The sequence below is a fragment of the Microtus oregoni genome, unplaced genomic scaffold, assembly GCF_018167655.1.
Source record: "Microtus oregoni isolate MIOR12 unplaced genomic scaffold, Mior012 000006F_ref0000085, whole genome shotgun sequence".
Lineage (NCBI taxonomy): Eukaryota > Metazoa > Chordata > Mammalia > Rodentia > Cricetidae > Microtus > Microtus oregoni.
In genome coordinates this window covers 24602128-24616593 of record NW_024543065.1, presented here as the reverse complement: position 1 = coordinate 24616593, position 14466 = coordinate 24602128, and the positions used below count along the sequence as shown (strand labels likewise).

General features: G+C 37.1%; 1 pseudogene; it reads left to right on the top strand.

The window, feature by feature from the left end:
• Positions 1–14067, top strand: part of LOC121449290 — a 138286-nt pseudogene extending 124219 nt beyond the window's left edge.
• The last annotated feature ends 399 nt before the right edge of the window (positions 14068–14466 follow it).

Below are 14466 nucleotides of genomic sequence, written 5' to 3'. Positions count from 1 at the left end.
CTTCTAAACCTTATGTTTTCTTGCCTCCAGTACAAAGCTGGAGTGTATCCAATTTTAAATAAGAACTACAAAAAATCCATCAGCGTAGTCAGAGTCTGATCCTATCACTTGTTTTAAAAGCAGAGGCCTAACTCTCAGACAATGGGAGTATCCCTGCCACTTTCTGCACATGTTCGGAAAATGGTAAGAACTAAATGTTACTCACATCACAAGTGTCTGTGTGCCCATTGTTTTCTGGGCTTGGGATATGAGAAAACAGCCACTAGTTCTAGGAATTTTGTGAATGTCTATAAAATTTTATTATGTTTTGTTTTGTATTTAATTATAGAAATCTAGAATGGCATTTATATCATGGAAAATATTCTATTGTAAAGGAATATATTTCAGTTAATCACGTGTTTCTAAGTTGATAGTTATTAAATATCCTAGGAGAAAACCCAGATGGCTGAGAATATGTTTTCATAAAGTATGCAGCGTTTATGGTGATGGAAAAAAATCAAATATTAAATTTGTATCACTTCCATGTATTAAATACAAAAATATTGGTTTTACTTTGTAACTGATTAAGTATTTCATAAAATTCTTTCATGTGTTGGCACTGTGCCAAATGCCTCATGACCTCAGCCGTTGTGCATGCTGAGGACTCATTACAATAACTTATATAGAGATTTAGGCACTGCATTCACTCTTGGAAATGGAAAATGGAGGCTGCATGCTTTCTCAAAGGATTCCTGATTATAAGTTATATGAAACATTTAAACAGTGAGTGCCATCCAGCCAGTATGCTAATGCTAAAGAGAAACAAAACACTCAAAGACATCAGTGACATGAAAGGAAATGTCTGACTTTGGAAACAGAATTTATTCTATCAACAAACAAATCATCGACGGATCATTATCTTAGATCGGTTGTTAAAACAGAGTACCTTGTTGCTGGGCCCTAAAGTCTTCCTCAGGGGAGGGTGTGAGAAGGTGCAGTGTCAATGTCTCAGACACTGGGTCAGGGAGAAGGCTTACACTCACTTATATAACAACAGGGAAAAACTTACACAGTCTGGGAGCACCCAGGCATTCCAATCCATTGACATTTGGAGTAACCCTCATTGGCTTGGCATGAACAGGACCTCTGACAACACCAGGCAGACTCCAAGTTGGCTTCTGTCAGACTGGTAGTCCTTAACTTCCTACAGTGCCTGTCTAGGCTCCACATAAAGAATATATGTTTACGTTGATATAGAAATGGGATACTGAAGATGCTTCTTGTCTTCCAGGAGTGGATTTGGGCTGTGTCCACTCATAGGGGGCTAAGTTGTGAGAGAGTGAAACAAAGCTAGGAAGTCCTATTTACCTTTAAATCAACCTGTTTATGCAATGTCTCACTTCCAGAGAGAGTCTTACACAGGAACTACACTATTTAAACTATTTAAAACTAAGTACCCACATTAGGTCTCATGTACCAATATTACCACACTGGGAGACCAACTCCAGCTTGGTTTTGGTGTAAGAAAATCATAAAGTTCAGTAAAAGGAGCTAAGTTAAGGGAAAAGGCACTTAGTCTGGTAGAAAAACATGAGAAATAATTCTTTGCCAAGGCACACATGGAGTGCTAGAGTCAATAATGGTACTAATCTTGATTAGCAATAATTGTCCCTCAAAATTAACAGTTGGAAGCATGCATAGGAGGTGACCGAGAGAGTGAGAAGATTTGACTCTATGAGCTATGATGACAGGATGAAGGTCTCATGACAACCCTCCTACTGGATAATTAAGACAAACATAGTGGCTGTCCTTTCGCACTGGGATGGGAAAGAGGGATTAGCTCTGTTCTGTATAGATCCGTAAGTGCTGCTAGTGCCATACCAAACTTCAGAAGGATGAACATCGCAGTGGTCAGTAAGTGTCTAACAGTAAAAAATAATCTGGAAGTGTTAGAAGTAGCTTCAGAAGAAAGGCTTGTATGCAAGGTAGTATCAGGTTTCTTTAGCAAGGTCACAAAGTCCATCTTTTCCAGAAACAGAACCACACTATCTCCTTAGATGCTCCAAAGTTTTTGTGTCTTCACATTTAGACAAGAAAATAGACTGGGTGGTGGTGGCACACACCCTTAAATCTCAGTAGTTGGGAGGCAGAGGCTTGCAGGACTCAGTGAATTCAAGTTTGAGACCTGCCGGGTCTACAAAGTGAGTCCAGGACAGTCAGGATTGTTACACAGAGAAACCCTGTCTCAAGAAGCCATAATAATAATAACAACAACAATAATAATAATAATAGTAATAATAAATAATAATAATAACTGTTGTGCATCAAATTCTTAGGGCTATTTGTCAATATTTGGTGAGTACTTAATCTACACAATAACTAGGAGATTCTAGACTCTCTGTACAGTTAACAAACCAAAAGCTAGGCAATGTATTAATAACCATTACAGACTCAAATCATACAAGACCTGCATAAGACTAGTCCTGCCAACAATTCATTACAGACAGGGGAGGGGCCACGAGACTTATCCCCTCCAGTAGGATTGCTGGCAATCTGTGGTTGCTGAGGGTTGAAATGTCATTGTCTTCAATCGTGTAGTCACAGATATATTGCCCACGCTCCACTAAATAAACTCCAACCAAAACTGGGACAAGTAGCTCAAAGATCAGTGGATGATACACGCACACACACACAAACACATGAAACTGCTAGCGGTGATTGCATAGAATGAGAGAGAGAGAGAGAGATGTGAGGGGTAGAAAGGAAATGACTGGAAGTCATTTTATAAATGGGTGGAGCTGTCAAACAATAAGAGTTTTGTGAGATGCCATCTAATATTCTGTGTTATTGAAAGAAATTATTCATACAATATATTTTGAATATTTTCACCTTTCCATAATTTCTCCCAGATCTTTCTTACCCAACCAACTTTGTGTGCTGTTTCTAACATTCTCTCTCATTAAAAGAGCAAACAAGCAAACCGAAAACAAAAAAAAACATACTCGCACACACACAAACCCACAAAAATAGAAATCAAAACAAACAAGCAAAAGACAACAAGAACAAAATGTATAAACAAAATAAACTGAGACAGTAAGCCTATAAACATGCCACTGAGTTTATTTTGTGTGGGCCAAGTATTCCTAGGCTAGGGACCTGCCTGGAAGTGTGGTGAATATACTCAGTGAAACTCCATTGGAGGAAACTGATTTTTCCTTCCCCAGCAGGTACTAATTGCGGGTAACTTTATTGTTAGGGGTAAAAGCCCATCTCTGCTTTCCCTTCTCAATGGCTTGAACCTACACATATGTTGTATGTGCCGCCATAGTCTTTTGAGTTCATATGCACATCAGTCTTGTGTCAGCAAGACACTGTTTAGAGTCATCTATCACCTCTGATTCTTACAGTCTTTCTGCCTCCTCTTCTACATAGACCCCTCAACCTTCATGGGAGGGCTTTGGTGAAGATGTCCCCTTTAGGACTGAGTGCTTCAAAGTCTCTTACTTTGCACATTGAGAAGGTTACCTAATGAATGGTGCTCTGATCTATAGGTATAGCAATATGTCATAAGGAGTCATTTTATTACTATGCTGGTTTAGATTAATAATAGTAGTGGGTCCTCCCCAAGGGCTAAAATCTATGTAGGCTCAGGTTCTTGGTCACTTCTTCAGTGTCAAGTATGGGTTCAATCCTGTATAATCAGAAAGCAGTTTGTTGCTCTCATAACATTTGTGCCAGTATTGTGCTAATATATTTTACAGGCTAGTCACTATTTTAGGTCACAGGGTTTGTAGCTGAGAGATATTAATGATTGAGTTTCTCTTCTGTAGTTTTCAGAGTAATTCCCAGTACCAAAAATGTTTGTTAGTTGGGGTGAAGCATCTAGTAAAGAATGAAATAAAATTTAAAGCATATATCAATCAATAGTTGAGGAATCATCACAAGCAAAGAAGATACTAGAGATAAGGGATTGGGGAAAGTACAACTTTCTGAATGAAAGTGAACTGGTAAGTTATAGAATATGTAGCAGAGTGGCCAAAAACAGATGCTATCAAGTTGTAGGAGAAAACAAAGTCCCCAGCAGCCACCAAAGGTTAAGTTATGTAAAGTTTATAAAATTCTGTAGATCACCAGGAATTGGACTGCTACATAAATGTCAAAAATGGCTTGCATGATCTTTGAAAAACCAAGAGTTTTTTTTCTGCAATTCAGATTGAGTTTTGTTAAGAGGTAAGATACAAAGATGTGGACGCAACTCAACCACAAACGTGGTGAGAGGTTTATCTACTCTTTATCAGAAACTTGTTCCAACAAATCAGAAGTACTTTAAGAAAGGATAATACACAGATTCCAGCTGGGAGACATAAAAGGGTAATTTGGAAAATAATATTTTATATTAGAAGGAAACATCTGGAGTGGCTGACTGATCATGAGGCTTCGGGAGAAGAGGGAGTATTCAATGGATTGGTGATAGATAAAATCATTGCTGACTTCACATGTATTTTGCTAGAGAAATCATGGTACATTTTATACATATTGGTACATAGGAACCATAATCTGGAACTAGATGTGCCCTCATCTGGAACATCTGCATTTTTAGACCTGTAGATTGATCTTAGAATATAAAAGCAGACCAAGATGAAATACAGATGTAAATATACAGTTGGCATCTCGTGAAGATCATTTCCTATCTCCGCTATTTCATCAGTCTAAATGAGAGTCATTTTTCTGGCTTATATTCCATTCTTAGGCCCTTGTTTGTATTACGGGTTTCATAAACCACAAGAATATTATCAGTAATGTTTTGTGCAGACAGGTGGGTTTCTCTTTTTCTCCTGACTCAGTCTCTCTGTTCATGTGTCCTTTATGGACTGTTGTGCTTCAGCACCAGGTCAATTTCTTTCTTTCTAAAGTATGCTAGAGAAGTTTGTTGATGGAAATTCCCTCAGTGTTGCTTTTATATGGCATGATTTTATTTCACCCCTGATCTTGAAATGTTGCTTTTTGGGTTTACAATTCTAGTTGAAAGATGATTCTTCAAAGCCACCCTTAGATAGTACCTCAGTGTTTTCCAGTTTCTGTTCCTGCTGGCAGTGAAAGACCAACTGCTATTCTGAGTGTTCTTTCTTTGTAGGTAATCTTGTCTTCCCACTAGCTGAGGTTAAGACTTTAACTTTTAGTGCCATTATGCCTAGAAACAAATTTCTTTTCATCTGTTTTTGACTTCCTACCTCTGCCTGTGGAATATCAAATTTTTCCTTTGGCTTTCTACCTCTGCCTGTGGAATATCAACTTTTTCCCATGCTAAATCTTCAACTAATATTTGTTAGTAATTAACATCCTCTACAGGTTAGGTATACTTATCAAGTAAGAAAGCTCAGTATCATCTTGTAGTTTTCTACATTTTTCATTGCATGTATATCCATTACCAGTAGCATAGTTCCTTCATGGACATCTTTCTTCTTGTTTGTTGTTTAAAATTTCCATTCAGGTTTTAATTATAACAATTAAAATGACATATTGTAAGGACATAAAGTGCAAAGAATCTGGGTTAAGAGACTTTGCAAGCATTGAGTCTGTACTTATTTTCTAAAGTGTGTTATCAAGGAAATGATGAAAAATAGCTTTGGGATATTTTATGATTATTATGTACCAAGATGGCACTGCTTATATATTGTGTTAAAATACACTAAAATTATGTCTTTCTATGTATTTGTATTTTTTAGTGTGACTAAAAGTTAAACTATGTTTATGGCTTTTGTGTCGTATGCAATTGAAAACATGTAACTGTCCGTAGTACTTGTAGGTTTCCTGGGATGCCTGCTCTACATTGAGAATAATGCCATTAAATATGAACATTATCTCATAAACTTGCAAAGGTAAATCATAAATGAATTCTGTGAACAGACTCTATAGTTCTTCCATCAGAATTTGCTTTAGTAGGAGATGGCTTTGTTTTTGTTTCTACTTACAAATATCAACATTCTATAAATAGAGGTTTCTGTCTCACTTACCTGTTCCCAAATAGCCACTGAGAGGCTTAATATTAATTACAAACTGTTTGACCTATTATCTCAGGATTATTATTAACTAGCTCTTACAGCTAAGCTAACCTATTTATATTAAACTATATTTTACCATGAGCCTTGTGGCTTGTTACTTTACATCTTGCTTCCCAGGCAACGGCTGGCATCTCCCTGAATCTGTCCTTCTTTCTGTTTGGCTAGTGGACAAATCAGTTTCTTTATTAACCATTAGTAATAAGACATATTCACAGCATACAGAAGCGCATCCCACAACAACATTCCCCTTAAAATGCCTGGTAATGTAGATATGCTTACATCAGGGATTAAAAAACACACACACACACACACACAGTGTTGATTAACCTTCATTCAGAAAAAATACTACTGTGTTAGAACTTCTAAGGCATTGAATAGTATGCACCAACATATATGACTTTTAAATTAAGGATCCTTTCCATATATTACACATGTGAACTAAATATACATTCCACACCAAATTGATGGATACCTGAGGCTGGTGACAGCAGGAGGGGAGTTTGTGGAAAGGCTCATTACTGTCTGCTAAATTCCAATTAAGTGACAGCAAGCAGCTCTGTTTAGCTGCTACTGCACATTAGCATAACTGCAAATAACAAAAACGCAGTGCACATTTAAAGAGCTATAAGATAGGAGTTTGAAAGTTTCTACCATAAATAAATACTGAAATTCTGAGAGAGTTTAATTTGTACATGTTATACAATACGTGAATGTATCAAAACATTACTTGGTATTCCATTAATATGTATAGTTTTTGGTGTTTCAACTAAAGAAATTTCAACAGTTGAAAAAAAGTGTTAAAAGGAAGAAAGATCTCTATTGTAGGTGGGTTTCTCCTCTGCATACTCTGAATACCATTGGTTAATAAAGAATGACAAAAGAATAGAGCGAGGTGGGGAAAATTAAATTGAATGCTGGGAGAAAGAAGGGAGAGTCACAGACAAGCCATGTAGCCCCACCAGTGACAGATATGGGAAATGTACCCTTTAAACCACAGCCTGGTAGAAATATACAGATTAATGGAGATGGGCTAGTTTAAGATGTAAGAGTTAGCCAGAAATATGCTTAAGCTATTGGCCAAACAGTATTGCAAATAATATAGTTTCTGTGTGATTATTTCAGGTCTGAGCTGCTGGGAAGTCAGGAAATGAACGAGTAGCCTTCTACAACAGATCTCATGTTAAGTATAAAAGCATTTAAAAATTGTTTAATCAATGTGATAATTTTGAATTATAATAATGAATATATATTCATTATGTGTATGCTATATATGCACATATATGTAGATTGCAAATGCTAGAACCTGAGTTTGATCCACAGTACCCATGTGAAAAACTAAGGAATTGTGTCACACATTTGTAATCCCAGCACTGGGGAGGCAGGTCCCTCTGATGACTAAAACTATATACAGTTTGACATAGATTAAAATTTTGCCATTTTACAAACTTTCACAGTGAATATTATGTTAGATTGCCCTAAGTAAAATGTATATCACCTTTAATTTCATGCAATTGGTGTTGTTGATAGAAATTGTTCATTCTTCCTCAGATGGTCTAGGTTGTGAGGTTAAAGGTAAAATAACAAATAAAAGGTTTTCCTCACAGGGGAAATATAAAGGGAAGAAAAACAGTGAATGTCAAAAGGGAGTTAAAGGGTAAGAGAAGTAAGAAGAATCCACATGCAAACCCTGTATGTAATAGAGATATTTGTGAGTCCTTCGTGGGAACCAGGGGTCTTGCAAAGCATGAGTAGCCCCGTCTATTTATCACATTTACCTTACCACCAAGAAGACAGACTGCTTCTTGGTCAGTTTATAAGTGCTTGGTCATTCTTGTGTAAGTTGAATGCCAAGGGAATCTGCTTGAAAATATATTTCATTTTTTTCACTTAGTTAAAATTTTTGAAACTTACATTTCAGCAGCAACAGTAGCAAAGTTCTGACTGAGCTGGGAGCAGAATCAGAAAGACGTTGGGTTGAAGGAACATTTCACAGACATAACCAAACAGACTTTTCAAAGCATGAAGGAACAAGAACTCACTAACATGAGGAAGCAAAACTAGCAGTTCAATATTCCATCTTGTGACCTACTCTGTAAAGGACTGGAAAATCAATTATTTAATCAGAAAACTTAATTACATTTAAGTCAGTTTCTCCTCCAAACGCCCAGTGACTACACCGGTTATAGATTCTAAAATGATGGTTATATTATGATGTTCTACCAGTCTATAAAATGAGATGGTGCATTGAAAATTTTATAATAAATTAAACTAGTGCAATTAGTTATTACATTTGTACATAGATCAGGAGATTGACCTATATTAGATATATAGACACCTTTACATTTTAATAAAACTTCAGGATTCTTATCTACAATTATACCTTACATACCAGCCTCTCTACTTACATCTGTGAAATTAAATGGCTTCTGGTGCTTTAGCTTCTGTTATAATTTATGTAAATATATGTGATGTAACACAGTGAGGTCTCTCAAATCAAGTTACTCTAGTGTTTCAGTGCCATGATAGCAATTCTTGTGTAGCTGTGCTTTTGTAAGATTATTTTTAACACATCATCTGCGTCATACACTCACATCTATGCAAACTTTACCTATCTTTAATTTACATTTTCTATTTTACTCCTCTTAATTTACATAGCTCAAATATGACCTTTTGATTTTCAGATTTAATATTATATGATACAGTTGTCTTTAATAACTTTTTTGCAACTACCATTTTCCTGTAATTGTAAGCCTGCATTCAAGATGGGCAACTTGTGTCTTGTTTCTGAACATACATGAGAAGTGCATTTCATATTTCTAACTCTATTTATGAAAGGACATACAGAGATGGGATGGATATGCATTTGATATTTAATTATAAATATTATTTGTAAAATATCTACTGTGCCTTTGTCAATTTATCATCACTAAGATGCTATATGTTTTTCTACATTTTAATTGATTGAAAGGGCAAGAAGAGTGGAAATAGAAAAGTGTCCGTTTTTCTTCCACTGCTTTTGAAAAGCAAACCCTGCTGTTGATGATGCGAAGCTTCAGGATATTTACATAACTTACTAGAGCTTTGATCCTGACCAAGGTCCATTTTTAATAAGAATCAGCTACCTCTCGACTAGAGATTTAAGCTTCACTTTTCCATTCCCCTAGGGGACAGTGTATAGGCTTGTATACTTTTTAGTCTTATACCTAATTTCTATTCCACTGATAATCATAGTAGTCAATATTCATTAACTTACTCAACAATGTACTGGCTTCCAGCTATGTACACAGAAGCATTTTAAAAACCAAGAATATTTGCACAAGATAAACTCCTATCTTATGAAGAATATTGTGTAGTATAGAAGGAAAGAAAGTAATATGAAAAGGATAATGAATGGTGGGAGCACTCCTTGCTCTAATGGAGCACCATCCTAGGTACAGGAAGAAAAAGGCTTGTGAATTTGGACTGGAGAGAAAGCTGTGGAGGTATGTGGGCTGTCCACTCTAGTCAGTCAGAGTCAGGTTAAGTAATGGGCTGTCATATGGAAATAAATTTTAAATATATTCTACCCCACTGGGAAACCACTAGAGGTCTAGATGATGGGGAAAATAAATATTTATGTATTCATTTGGATTCTCACATCTGTGAAAAAAAAATGAATCTTAATTATAATGTCAAATTACATCATTCCAACACATGAAAAGAAAGATATCATCTAAGTTAAATTTCACTTGATATTTTAATGGACTAAAAACCAAACAAAACATACAAAAGCGCACACATGTACACACAACAAGAATTCTCAAGTGGACCATATGCCCTGTTTGGATTTCTCTAACCAGGAATCAGACAATATATTTGATTTGTACAAATACACTTGCAAGAGGACTCTTCCAGGAGCTTGATCAACATCTCACACTTGTTTAGTAGCAGAAGTGACACAGTCAGACATTCATGAGTCTTTCTCTACTGCCATCTCCTAGGGAGCTTTGATGTGACCTTCATTCATCTCTAAGAAATGAAAGTGAAATACAACACAAATAGCAATCAAAGTCTTTTATATATATTTGGCATCTATAGCTGGGAATTTGGAAGCATTTATTAAATCAATGAATCCTGTCATCTAAATATGAAAAGAAAATTATCAGTTATGTAAATATTTCAAAGATATTTAATAACATGCCAGAAAAATCCAATATCGTAAAAATAAACATGCAAATTTATGTAAACCCTTAGTGCCTAATAATCATCAGCATAAGCAGGGGAGCACCCAGCATAATGTTTGATAAATAATATAATTTTAATTAAACAAAAGCAGAAAATTTAATGACTTTTGCATTTATGAGAAATAACAAGTAAAATCATAAAAGAGTATTATTGTTTGTTGCCTTTTACTTATTGAAAAAATATTACAATATTTTAATCCTGACATGTTGTAGGAGGCCAGTTGTTTGTTCCTGGCTGCTTAGACTCCCAAAATAACCACACAAAAATTATATAATTCAAATCACTTCTTGGCCCATTAGCTCTAGCTTCTTATTTGCTAACTCTTACATCTTAATTTAACCAATCTCCATTAATCTGTGCATCACCACACTATCATGTCCTACCAGCCAAGTTACAGCACCTCTGTCTCCGGAGATGGCTCCATGGCTTCTCTCTGATCTGACCCCTTCTCCCCAGCATACAGTTGGCCATCACCTGGAATAATCCAACCCACTGACTTACCTGTATTTAAAATGATAATACCTTTTCATTGTGGATTATGTATTAGCTTGTTTTGACTTTTCATAAACATTGTACTATTCATTGTTGATACAAGGCATTGTCCTAGCCTCATGTATTACATGTGTTACCCCTCAGTCTCAGCCTAGCCTTACCCATAAAGGTTCAGACCGACAATGTTTCTGGCTGAAAAGTTTTGTTCTTTGTGCTGTTTGTTGCAGTTTCAAAGCCAGAAATAAAGGCAACAGATGAAAACTGAGAATCCAAATTCCTCCTATTTTATATTCAGAATATGAGCTTTCACATCCTAAAACAAGCGTGTTTCCCAAAGAAATTCAGATTGGAGCTTTTGTTTCATTATGAAGAAACAGCATTTTTTTTCCATGAATGAAATAGGGAACCAAGAACAATGCACAGCTAAGGGCTATGCATTTCTCTGTGGAGAGCAGAGCACAGAGACCGCTGGTCACAAATTACACAGTGTTTTGAATTTGCCTCTTCCTATTGATGATGGAATGGAGTAAGATGTTGAGGATTTCCAATCCAATACAGTTTGCTATAGTCTGCATTGTCCTAAAGGCACTGTGGAGAGACAATGGAGACACAGACCTGAGTAATAAGAGAGTACTGAGAGAAAAATAGCCATGCTTGGGGAGAAAAGACTCACAGACTTTTCTATTTATTTGTTTGTTTGTTTTTGTTGTTTGAGATGGGGTTTCTCTGTGCAGCTTTGGAGCCTATCCTGGAACTCACTGTGTAGACCATGCTGTCCTTGAATTAACTTAGATCTGCCTGATTCTGTCTCCCAAGTGATGGGATTAAAGGTATGTGCCACCACTGACCTGCTGATTCTCAGACTTTTAACTGAGTCTGTGTTATAAAATGAGTCTTGCTGTCTTCTACAGTGGATGGCATGAAGTGATTTATCATTATTACACTCACAACACAGCAACTGACAAGTAGAGTTTTAAATTTTAGTTTTGAGATTATAATATAGTTAGAATAACTATCCTTTCCTTTCCTCCCTCCAAGTCCCCCATACTCCCCTCCCTATGTTCATTCAAATTCGCCACCTCTTTTTTAACTGATATTACATGCATATATATGTGTATATACGCACATATTCCTAATTATAACCATATCATCTTACTTGTATGACTATACCATTTGGCTGACTGACACTGGACAACCAATTGGTGAACTCCATGAAAAAGACCACTTCTCCCATTCCCAACATTCCTTAATTGCCTATAATTCTTTATGTTAGGAATGAGGCCTTGTGAGCTTTGCCTTCTTTCCTTGGGTGTACACATTTGTATTTTGCTTGGTCTGCTTGCATTTGGGAAGTCATCTTGGTGAGACTTTATGTTTGTAGCTTTTGACGTTACTAGGAAACAAACTCCCAGGTCCTCTGGAGCTTACATTCTTTCTGCTCCCTCATCTGCAGTCTTCCCTAAAGCTTAGGTGTGGGAATGTTTAGTGGTAGAACCTATTGGGACTTGGTTCAGCAACTCTGCACTTTGGTTGGTTGTTGTTTTCTGCAGTGGTATCTATCTGTTGCAAAGAGGACTTTTCTTGAGGAGGGGTGAAGACTAAGCTTATCTGTGGGTATAAGGACAAATGTTAATAAATTATAAATTAGGGATTATGATAGTCTAATAAATTAGTGTTGGCAGAACCTCTTCCAATAACCATGGCTTCCCTAGCATTGGGTACTTAGCTAGGTTTCCAGTACCCGGCATGGTTTCCCACTTGTTGAGCAGTTCTTAAGTCTGATTAGAGAGCCAAGAAATAGTGGCATGATATATGCGCCAATGGTTTACTCTTAAGGTTACCATGCCATGCTGGTCACTAAATCTGAAATCAGTTTTTTTTTTAATTACTGCCTACAAATTAGTTACTAAGGTAGTTTCTGCTAATCTACTCTAAGTTCAGAATTATCCCCCTCGCCTCTTCAGGTGTTGGGACTTGAATCCAGGCCCTGAACATGCCAGATTTGTGTCCTACCATGTGTTTCTTCTTCTAGTCACATTTTAACTTCAGCTGTGGTGAAGAACATGGTGGCGGAGAAGTATTTTAAGATTTATTATATTTGCTTATTCTGTGGAACACTTGTTTAATGATGTAAAGATGTCTTCCTTTCTTTTATGTTGCGTTTGTTTAACTCTGTGAAGCTGTGTTCCTTCACCTGTCTAAAACACCTGATGGTCTAATAAAGAGCTGAATGGCCAGAAAAAAAAGAAATATGTTTAATTAAAAATGCCTACAGAATATAATGGTTTAATATTTTCTCACTAGTACCAAGTGAGTGCACCATTAGCCTAAAACATTATGAGGAGATCATTCTTCATTTTTGAGTTAGGTTCTAATTGCATCTAGGATATTTGAGTACATGAAGTCATTCCATTTACCTCTCTTGGGTTATGTGTGTTCAAGTGCACAAATTTTGGTTTGCTTTGTTGTTTTTATTTGGGCAAAAAGAAGAAGAAATGAGGTCAAACACTATTTTAGTAGAGGTTCACTCGTGTAAGTAAATAAAGAGAAAGGGAAAACCAATGCTGGTGAATGCGAGGGAAAGCTCCTTCAAATTCCAGAACAGAGTGCTTGACAGTGTGAGGAAGTTTTCAGCTTAACGACTTTCTGTTTGGGAGCCACAGGGGCAATCTTGGCAGCTCGATGTGATGCGTGAGGCTGGCACAGCTCAGCCTTAGCATCTTGGCTTTCTTCCTGTCTGTGTGCACAGCTACAAAACAGAATATTGGTCAGAACCTCCAAAGGAACTTGGATCATTGTAAGTCAGAGACAGGTCCATCTTCTGCCGACAAGACTCTCCTGGAAGAGAAAACGAAGGTGGAGAAAAAGCTGAGGGAGACCATAAAAAAATACAATCCAGCTTTGGCGGATACAGAGAATCTACATCAAGTTGGTGGAGGTGGCCAAGCTGTATATGACATCCAGAACTTCTGCAGCTACTCACTGGTGGTTGTAGACGTCACAGAGAAGGCAACCCAGAGTATTGCAAAGGAGAAGAACAGCAGCAACCTTCACCTGAAGAGCATAGTCGGCTCGGGATTACTGATGTCCAGATTTAGGCGGTGTTCACCAAACATAGCTGCTCAGGCTCCACCCCATCAGGTCCACATTTGACCTTTACTAACATGTCTCTGTGAAGGGAAAATAACTTGGCACTGTAGCACTAGTTAGTAAGGTGGGCTACAAGCAGCACGGGAATGTCCTGGGACCAGCCCTGATAGGGGTGCTGAAGGAAGCAGAATTGCCTCCCTTGGGGCTCTGGATTTTGTAGGTTACTTGTTAGAACTTGAAAGGTAGGCTTGTAATTTCTCATCTGTGAACACATATGAGCCTCACACAGCCTTGTTGGAAACCCTAAGGAAGTTAAGAAGAACGTTAAGTTTCTTGTATATAGTGTCATAGTGTCTGGGACCCAGGCCACTGAATTTTCTGAGAAATTGCCATACTGATTTACAGAGTGGTTGTACAAGTTTGCATTCCTACCAGCAATGGAAGAATATTCCCCTTACTTCACATCCTCTCCTGCATAAGCAATCATTGTTGTTACAGGTGTAAGATGGTATCTCAGAGTCATTTTCATTTGCATTACCTGATGGCTAAGGATGTTGAACATTCCCTTAAGCCGTTTGAAATTCTTCTGTTGAGAATTCTCTGTTTAGGTCTGTACCCC